Source organism: Pollicipes pollicipes, unplaced genomic scaffold (genome assembly GCF_011947565.3).
Source record: "Pollicipes pollicipes isolate AB1234 unplaced genomic scaffold, Ppol_2.1 Scaffold_7231;HRSCAF=8579_pilon_pilon_pilon, whole genome shotgun sequence".
Classification (NCBI taxonomy): Eukaryota; Metazoa; Arthropoda; class Thecostraca; order Pollicipedomorpha; family Pollicipedidae; genus Pollicipes; species Pollicipes pollicipes.
In genome coordinates this window covers 5,653,988-5,661,279 of record NW_023597034.1, presented here as the reverse complement: position 1 = coordinate 5,661,279, position 7,292 = coordinate 5,653,988, and the positions used below count along the sequence as shown (strand labels likewise).

At 47.5% G+C, this 7,292-nt stretch overlaps 1 non-coding gene across 1 annotated transcript; it reads right to left on the bottom strand.

Annotated features, from left to right (window-relative positions):
- Window positions 1-2,130: 2,130 nt before the first annotated feature.
- On the bottom strand, window positions 2,131-2,203 carry TRNAA-AGC (transfer RNA alanine (anticodon AGC)). Its single transcript has one exon. It is a non-coding gene; the product is annotated as a tRNA-Ala (tRNA).
- Window positions 2,204-7,292: the final 5,089 nt, after the last annotated feature.

Here is a 7,292-nt window from a genome sequence, read left to right as displayed (position 1 = left end):
TTTTACATGACTTATGGTGGCAACGGGTGTCAAGGTTACGTTTCTCTGAATAGACGCATCATGTAGAATTGTTTGACCAGGTGTGCTTGTAGTCATACTCCTGTGTTCTTTTCTCACTATTTTGAAAATTGAGTATAATTCCATGCTTTAAAGGAAATTGATTATAGAAATTTGATTATAATTCCATGGAGGAGACAATACAGGCACTGCCAAACACTTCCAGACGATACGTGTGCGTGACCGCTATACAGAAGTGAGCTACTGTTAGGCATGGCGTTCAATGATTATTAGAAGAAAAACGCCATAGCACTGAAAAATGAACTGAACCGCAACTTCAGGCATTACTTGAGAAAACGGTTTTGTTTATAGCAGGAAGGCAAGTGAACATTTTCGAGCATGCTTGACAACACCCCGAATGCTTTCAACCGCATGCATGACCAATTCGTTTCAGTTTGTCATTGAATGCCTCCCACTTCTGGACCCGCGCGTTGTCGATCCCGCACCTCTCACATGCTAAGCAAGCGCTCTATAACTTGAGTCACAGCCCCTAATGAGATTTGGAATGTTTGGGTGAGTCAAGTAGCTCGGTTTCACTCTGTTCTGGCCTTTGTCTCACGTCAAGACCACGAACCATGTGCCATGGTTCATTTACTAAAATCACACATGCTTTGAACCTGTACGGGCCTCGTCGCGGACAAGGTCGTCATTTCAATGCAGCGACAGCGGTAGCTGAACAAATACATAGGCCTTACATTAAGTAAAAAGGACAAAAACTTGTTGCAATTCCATGTTTGTTTTTTGTAACTAAACATCTCAACATTTGAAATAAGCCTGCCTCAAAGTATCCTAGAGAGGCATTATACAAAATCCACACGAATACAAACGTCGGGTTCAAAGACGGAACAGAAACATTGCTTGGGATATTGTTTAACACCACAGAACGTCTTCGATCCAAACTGCATGTACATGTGTGGAGATCAGGCCAAAGCAAGCGTAGCAGCAGCCTCAACGGAGTTCCTCAAACCAAACATCGTCGAAACATTTGCTGTTGATCGACCTTCCATGCTGCGGCTTTTCAACACCAGGTTTCCTTAACATCGTGCATCTGATGACGCTTATGCCCGTAAATGCTCCAGACAGTTGTTGAAATTGGTAGTAAGAGGAACCATTTTTTTTTAGCAATCCTTGTGAGCCTGTGAAATCTCTCACGTGCATAACTGCAGTGTTAACTTTCACAGGGGCATCCCTAGACGTGCATAGTCGGAAAACACTCTCAGGTTGCCAGCCATCAGATCCATGTCCTGCTCATCACCATCCTGCACAGCGACGGCAAGGCGATATCTGGGGAGCTTTGATCAGATTTTCAGCCGCATTCCTGATGCCACATAATTACCCATGCAAACATGGACTTCACAACAAAGCTGGATCAGGAGTTCAGCTCGGCGCAAACCGCGATCTTGCGCTCGCTGCCTGCTGTGTTGTGCCGGGAGAAATCATCCCTATAGTTTATCTGCCTGATCCGTTGAATTTGACGTTTTCAGTTACAGTTTGCAGCCTTACAAGGAACGCTGCAAACTGTAAATGTATGTAAGGCACATTTGACGAAGCAAATATATGATATGCAGTCTGGAGGCCGTTGAAGGTTATTATTAAGTTGTTCAGACCTCTTCAGCTAGCGAACTGCTAGCCGGGCGATGTCAAGTGGTGTCACTACGTTAGTGGCTAGGAGTGCTGTAAGTAACGCACAGGGAGGGGGCAAAATGACAAATAGAATGGAGGCGCCTAAAAAAAATTGTCGAGGATAAAATCTTCATCTGAACTGAAAACGAAGTGCCCGTTGTTTCTGCTTGGAAAAGAGACAGGCAGCACCATACAGACTCAGTAGCTGAATGCGCCGTGAAGACCCAATGACGCATAAACTGACGAAGTATGATTCAAGATGGCTATGATTTGAAACTCACGCATATCGACCTAATTACGATTGCTCTAGGGTGTTTGCATTTTGATGCACCTTTGACGTTAATATAAAGCGAAAAGCGAAAGCGGTTACGTTCAGAATCGTTCCCGCTCGTAACTACGCAGCTTCCGCACGCCCTCGTGCCCTTGACATGTCATCCAAAATTGGGATTCTGGAGCTGCGGGGTATCGATCCCCGTACCTCTCACATGCTAAGCGAGCGCTCTACCACTTGAGCTACAGCCCCGCGTGTTGATTACGATGTCCGGTTGAGCGAGGGCGCCCGGCCTCGGCCGACACTGACTCCCGAATGCCGAGACCACGCCCCGTCGGCTCCTTTCACTGAATAGCCGTGACAGATGAGTTTGTGCGGTGGTCGCTGGGTGACCCGCGAAGCCAAACTGGTGCAGCAGCCAAGAAATGAAATGTACTTGTAAATGCATTAACGCAGTCTGAATTAGCAAACAGCCCACATAGGCTGCTCGAATACAAACAAAACGACAGCATTCCCTGTCGTATTATTATAACCATTCACAGATACACACAAGCACTCACACAAGCACACACAGAGGGCTTTTAAGGGGACAGAGTCACGGGGTGTGTAGTAACGTGCAGTACCGGGACCCTCTTGTTCTGGGTGTGACCACATGAAACCGCTCTTACTACTGCACTCTACTTTATCCCTTTGGCGTTTTTTTTTTTTTGGTTCAGAACGCAGCAGGAGATAGCTCGTTCCCCTGACCGATTCAGCAGGAGGTAACTCGTTCCCCTGACCGATTCAGCAGGAGGTAACTCGTTCCCCGGACCGATTCAGCAGCTGCTCGTGTGGCTCCTGACCGTCACTCTCCCACGGCGTGTATGTTAAAGAGAGAAGGTCTAAGCCTCCGGGAGTCTTGTAAAGGAAAACCCGCGCAGAAGATGTGGTGCTCTGCACATTGCGGGTATTGCACAAAAATGACGGGCAAGGGCATTATATGAGTTGGAAGGCACCCAACTGCAAGGTGCAAACGATGTAGAGGAAGATTGACTATTTAACAACGTGTTGCTGCGTATAGTGTCTTTCTAGTAAAAAGACCATAGCATTTTACTCAGGTGCATCTTTTGGAACTGTTGAGCTAACCTGCAACAGTAGGAGGTGTTGGACGCATTCCAGCCGTTCTAAATCATATTTACTTTATGATTTATGATAGCCCATACGCACATAGGTATAACTTGCATACCCCATAATTCTGTGTCATTGCGTAGGCGTCCCTTGATGACGATAACGGGCGGAATCGAGGCCAACGAGGCCTCCCACATGCTTAGCAAGCGCTCTACTACTTGAGTCACAGCCCCAATGAGATTTGGAATGTTTAGGTGAGCCAAGCAGCCCGGTTTCCCCCTGTTTTAGCCTTTGTTTCACGTCAAGACCACGCACCCATGTGCTATCGTTCCTTTCCTCGAATCACGCATGCTTTGAACCTGTACGCGCCTCGGCGCAGAACGCTTCGTCATTTTTATGCAGCCACATCGGCCTCACATTAACTAAAAAGGACCAAAACTTCTTGGAGCTGCCGGTATGTTTTTTGTACCTAAATATCTCAACGTTTGTAATTAGCATGCCTCAAATTATCCTAAACAGGCATTACACAAAATCCACATGAATACAAAGGTCGGGCTCAGGGACGGGACAGAAGCAATGCTTGGGACATCCTTAAACACCACAGAGCATTTTCGACCCAAACTGCATATCCATGTGTGGAGATTAGGCCATAGCAGGCGTAGCAGCAGCCGCAACGAAGTTCCTCAAACCAAGCATCGTCGAAACGTTTGCTGTTGGTCGACCTTCCATGCGGCAGCTTTCCAACACCAGGTTTTCTTAACATCATGCATCTGATGGCGATTATGCACACTTAATGATACCCAAAATGGTTGAAATTGATAAAAACAGGAAACCATTTTCTCAGCAACGCTTATGATTCCCTGCAACATCCTACCTGCAGAAATGCAGTGTAAACACTTAAAATGTCATCTCTAGGCGTGCTGATGTCCGGAAAACACTGCCATCTGCAAAATCTCTGTCGTGCTCATCAACGTCCTGCACAACGACGGCAAGGCGATGTCTGGATAGCTTTGATGAGATTTTCAGACGCATTCCTAATTCCAGATAATTACCCATCAAAACATGGACTTTACAACAAAGCTGGATCAGGAGTTCAGCTCGGTGGAAAACGCGATCTTGCGTTCGCTGCCTGCTGTGTTGTACCGGGAGAACTCATCTCTAAAACTGTTTTTGTCTGTTAGCTTTGTTTGTTTTGCCTGATCAGTTGCATTTGGCGTTTTCATTTACAGTTTTTAGCTCTTCAAGGAACGCTGCAAACTGTAAATGGATGTGAAGCACATTTTACAAATGGAACATATGATACGCAATGTTGAGACTGTTGATGGTTCTCATCGGTTTGTTCAAACCGCTACAGATAACTGACTGCTAACCGGCGATGTCATGACATGTCACTACGTTAGTGGTTAGGAGTGCTGTAAGAAATGCACAGGGAGGGAGCAAAATGACCAACACATTCGAAGCACCTGGAACATAAAACTGTCAAGAAGAAAGTCTTCATCTGAAATGAAAACGAAGTGCCCATTGCTTCTGGTTGGGTGAAAGACAGGCAGCACCATATAGGCTCAGTAGCTGAGTGCGTCGTGAATGACGCACCCAATGACGTGTAAAATGAGCCCTGGTAATGCTTTATGGCTCACTACATATCGACCTAACTGCAATCGCTTTAGGTTGTTTGAATTTTGATGCACCTTCCATTTCAATATATAGCTGTCATTCTAATCACGAAAGCACTTACGTTCGAAATCGTTCCCGCTTGTAAGTAGGTGGTTTCTGCATGCCATCATCGTCGTGACATGTCATCCAAAATTGCAACTTTGGAGCTGCGGGGTATCGATCCCCGTACCTCTCACATGCTAAGCGAGCGCTCTACCACTTGAACTACAGCCCCGGTAGTATATCCAGGTGAGCAAGGGCGCCCGGCCTCGGCCGATACTGGCCCCCGAATGTCGAGACCACGCCCCGTCGGCTCCTTTCACTGAACAACCCTGGCGGACGAGATCATGAAGATGAGTGGTCGCTCGGTGAACTGTGAAGCCGGTGTAATGGAGGAACCGTGAGACGAAATATTTTTATAAACGTCAACACAGTCTGAATTAACAAACAACCCAAATAGACCACCCGAATGCCAAAAAGGACAAAATACGTTGTCGTACTATTATAATCATGCGCAGATACACCCACCCACAGATGGCCTGTAAGGTGACAGGGTCGCGGGCGCAGAGTAACGTGCAGTACCGAGACCCTCTTGCTCTGTTTGCAACCACATGGAACCGCTCCTACTACTGAACCCTACCCCATCCCTTGGGCGCTTTCGCTGACTCAGAACGCAGCGAAAGACAGCTTGTCCCCCTGACCGATTCAGTAGCCCCTCGGATGGCTTGTGGCCATCACCCTCCCACGGTGGGTCTAATGAGGAGAGATATTTTAAACCTCCGGCAATCTTATAACGAAAATCCCGCGCAGATCTGGTGTTCTGTGCATTGCGGGAGATCACACAAAGGACGGACACGGACATTTCTTTCCGTTAGGAGACACCCAACTGCACGATGGAAACGAAGTGGAGCAAGGTTGACTTTTGAACATGGTGCTGCTACGTGCTGTGGCTTTCTGCTAAAAGGACAACGACATTTTACTCAGACGCATCTTTTGGAAAGGCTGTGTTGAGCTAAACCAGTAGAAAGCGTTGGGCACATTTCAGCTGTTCTCAGTCACATTCACGTTATGATTTATGACAGCCCATGCAAACGTAGGTATAACCTACGTACCCGAGAATTTTAAGTCATAGCTTTGGCGTCCTATGGCTACGCTAACCCGTGGAATCGAGACCAACTGCACATACAAACGTAAACCTATTTGGCATCGCTCTGGTGTGCACCGCGTTTGTCGCACATTGCTGTCAGCATAATGGTGGTATTGCACTTGCGCAAGAGCTAATCTGATGCTCCTTTTTAAGCGGCCGTGATAAGAAATGCCTTCATACCTGGCTCATCACTGAAAACGCCGACTTTGGAGCTGCGTGGTATCGATCACCCAAACCACCACGTGCTAAGGGAGCGCTCTACCATTTGATCTTTAATCCATGGCGGTAAGCGGTAAGCGGTAAGTCACTAAAGTAGCCTTGGTTATGGCAAAGCAACTCCGGTCATCATTGGAAACCAACTCCATATGGACTCAAGTTCGAGCACTTGAGGATGTTTGAATTGTGTCTCACATTTTTATGTCAATGTAAAGCTGTGATCCGCAAAACGAGGATGTACACGTTCGGAATCCTTTCCGTTTGGAACTAAACAACATACGCACGCCCTCCTGCTTTTGACACGTCATCCAAAATCCAGACTTTGGAGCTACGGGATATCGCTCCCCGAACGTCTCACGTTCTAAGCGAGCGCTCTACCACTTGAGCTACAGCCCCGTGTGCAACGTGAGACGTCCAGGTGAGCTGGAGCGCCCGGCCTCGGCCAGTACTGACCCCCGAATGTCGAGACCACGCCCTGTCGGCTCCTCTCACTGAATGGCTATAACGGATGAGATCATGAAGATAAGTGGTGGCTTGGTGAACTGTGAAGCCAGTCAAGTGCAGGAACCATAAAACGAAACAGATAGATTTTTGTGAAAGCCAACGCAATCTGAATTCGCGAATAGTCCGAATACTGCATGGACGAAAAACACGACCTACGCTGTCGTTCCATCATTATCATACGCAGATATACGCACGCACAGATGCGCTGCAAACTGATGCGTTCGCGTGGGGTATAGAAATATGCAATACCGAGACCCTGCTTTTATAGCAGTACTATTCGCTGTCCCTTCGGCGCCTTCATCAGCTCAGAGTGCACCAAGAGGCGACTCGTTCTCCTGATTGATCAAGTAGCTGGTCGTATGGCTTGTGGCCATCACTCTCCCGCCGTGGACTGCTGAGGCGAGATAGTGTAAACCTTAGGGCATTTAGGAAAGTAAATCCCGCGCAGAAGAGATGGTGCTCTGTGCACTGTGGGTGGAGCACTAAGGACAGGCACGGCCACTGCCATCCAGTGGGAGGGACCCAACACCACAGCGAAAACGGTGTAGCGCAATACTAATGATCGAGGTCTTGTAACGTTCCGTGACTATGCGTCGAAAAGTCCAGACGTTCTGCTCAGATGCACGTCTTGAAACTATTGGGTAAAGCTGACATAGTTGACGGCTCTTGACGCGTTTCAGCTGTCTTTAGCCATCTCCACTGCATGCTTTACGC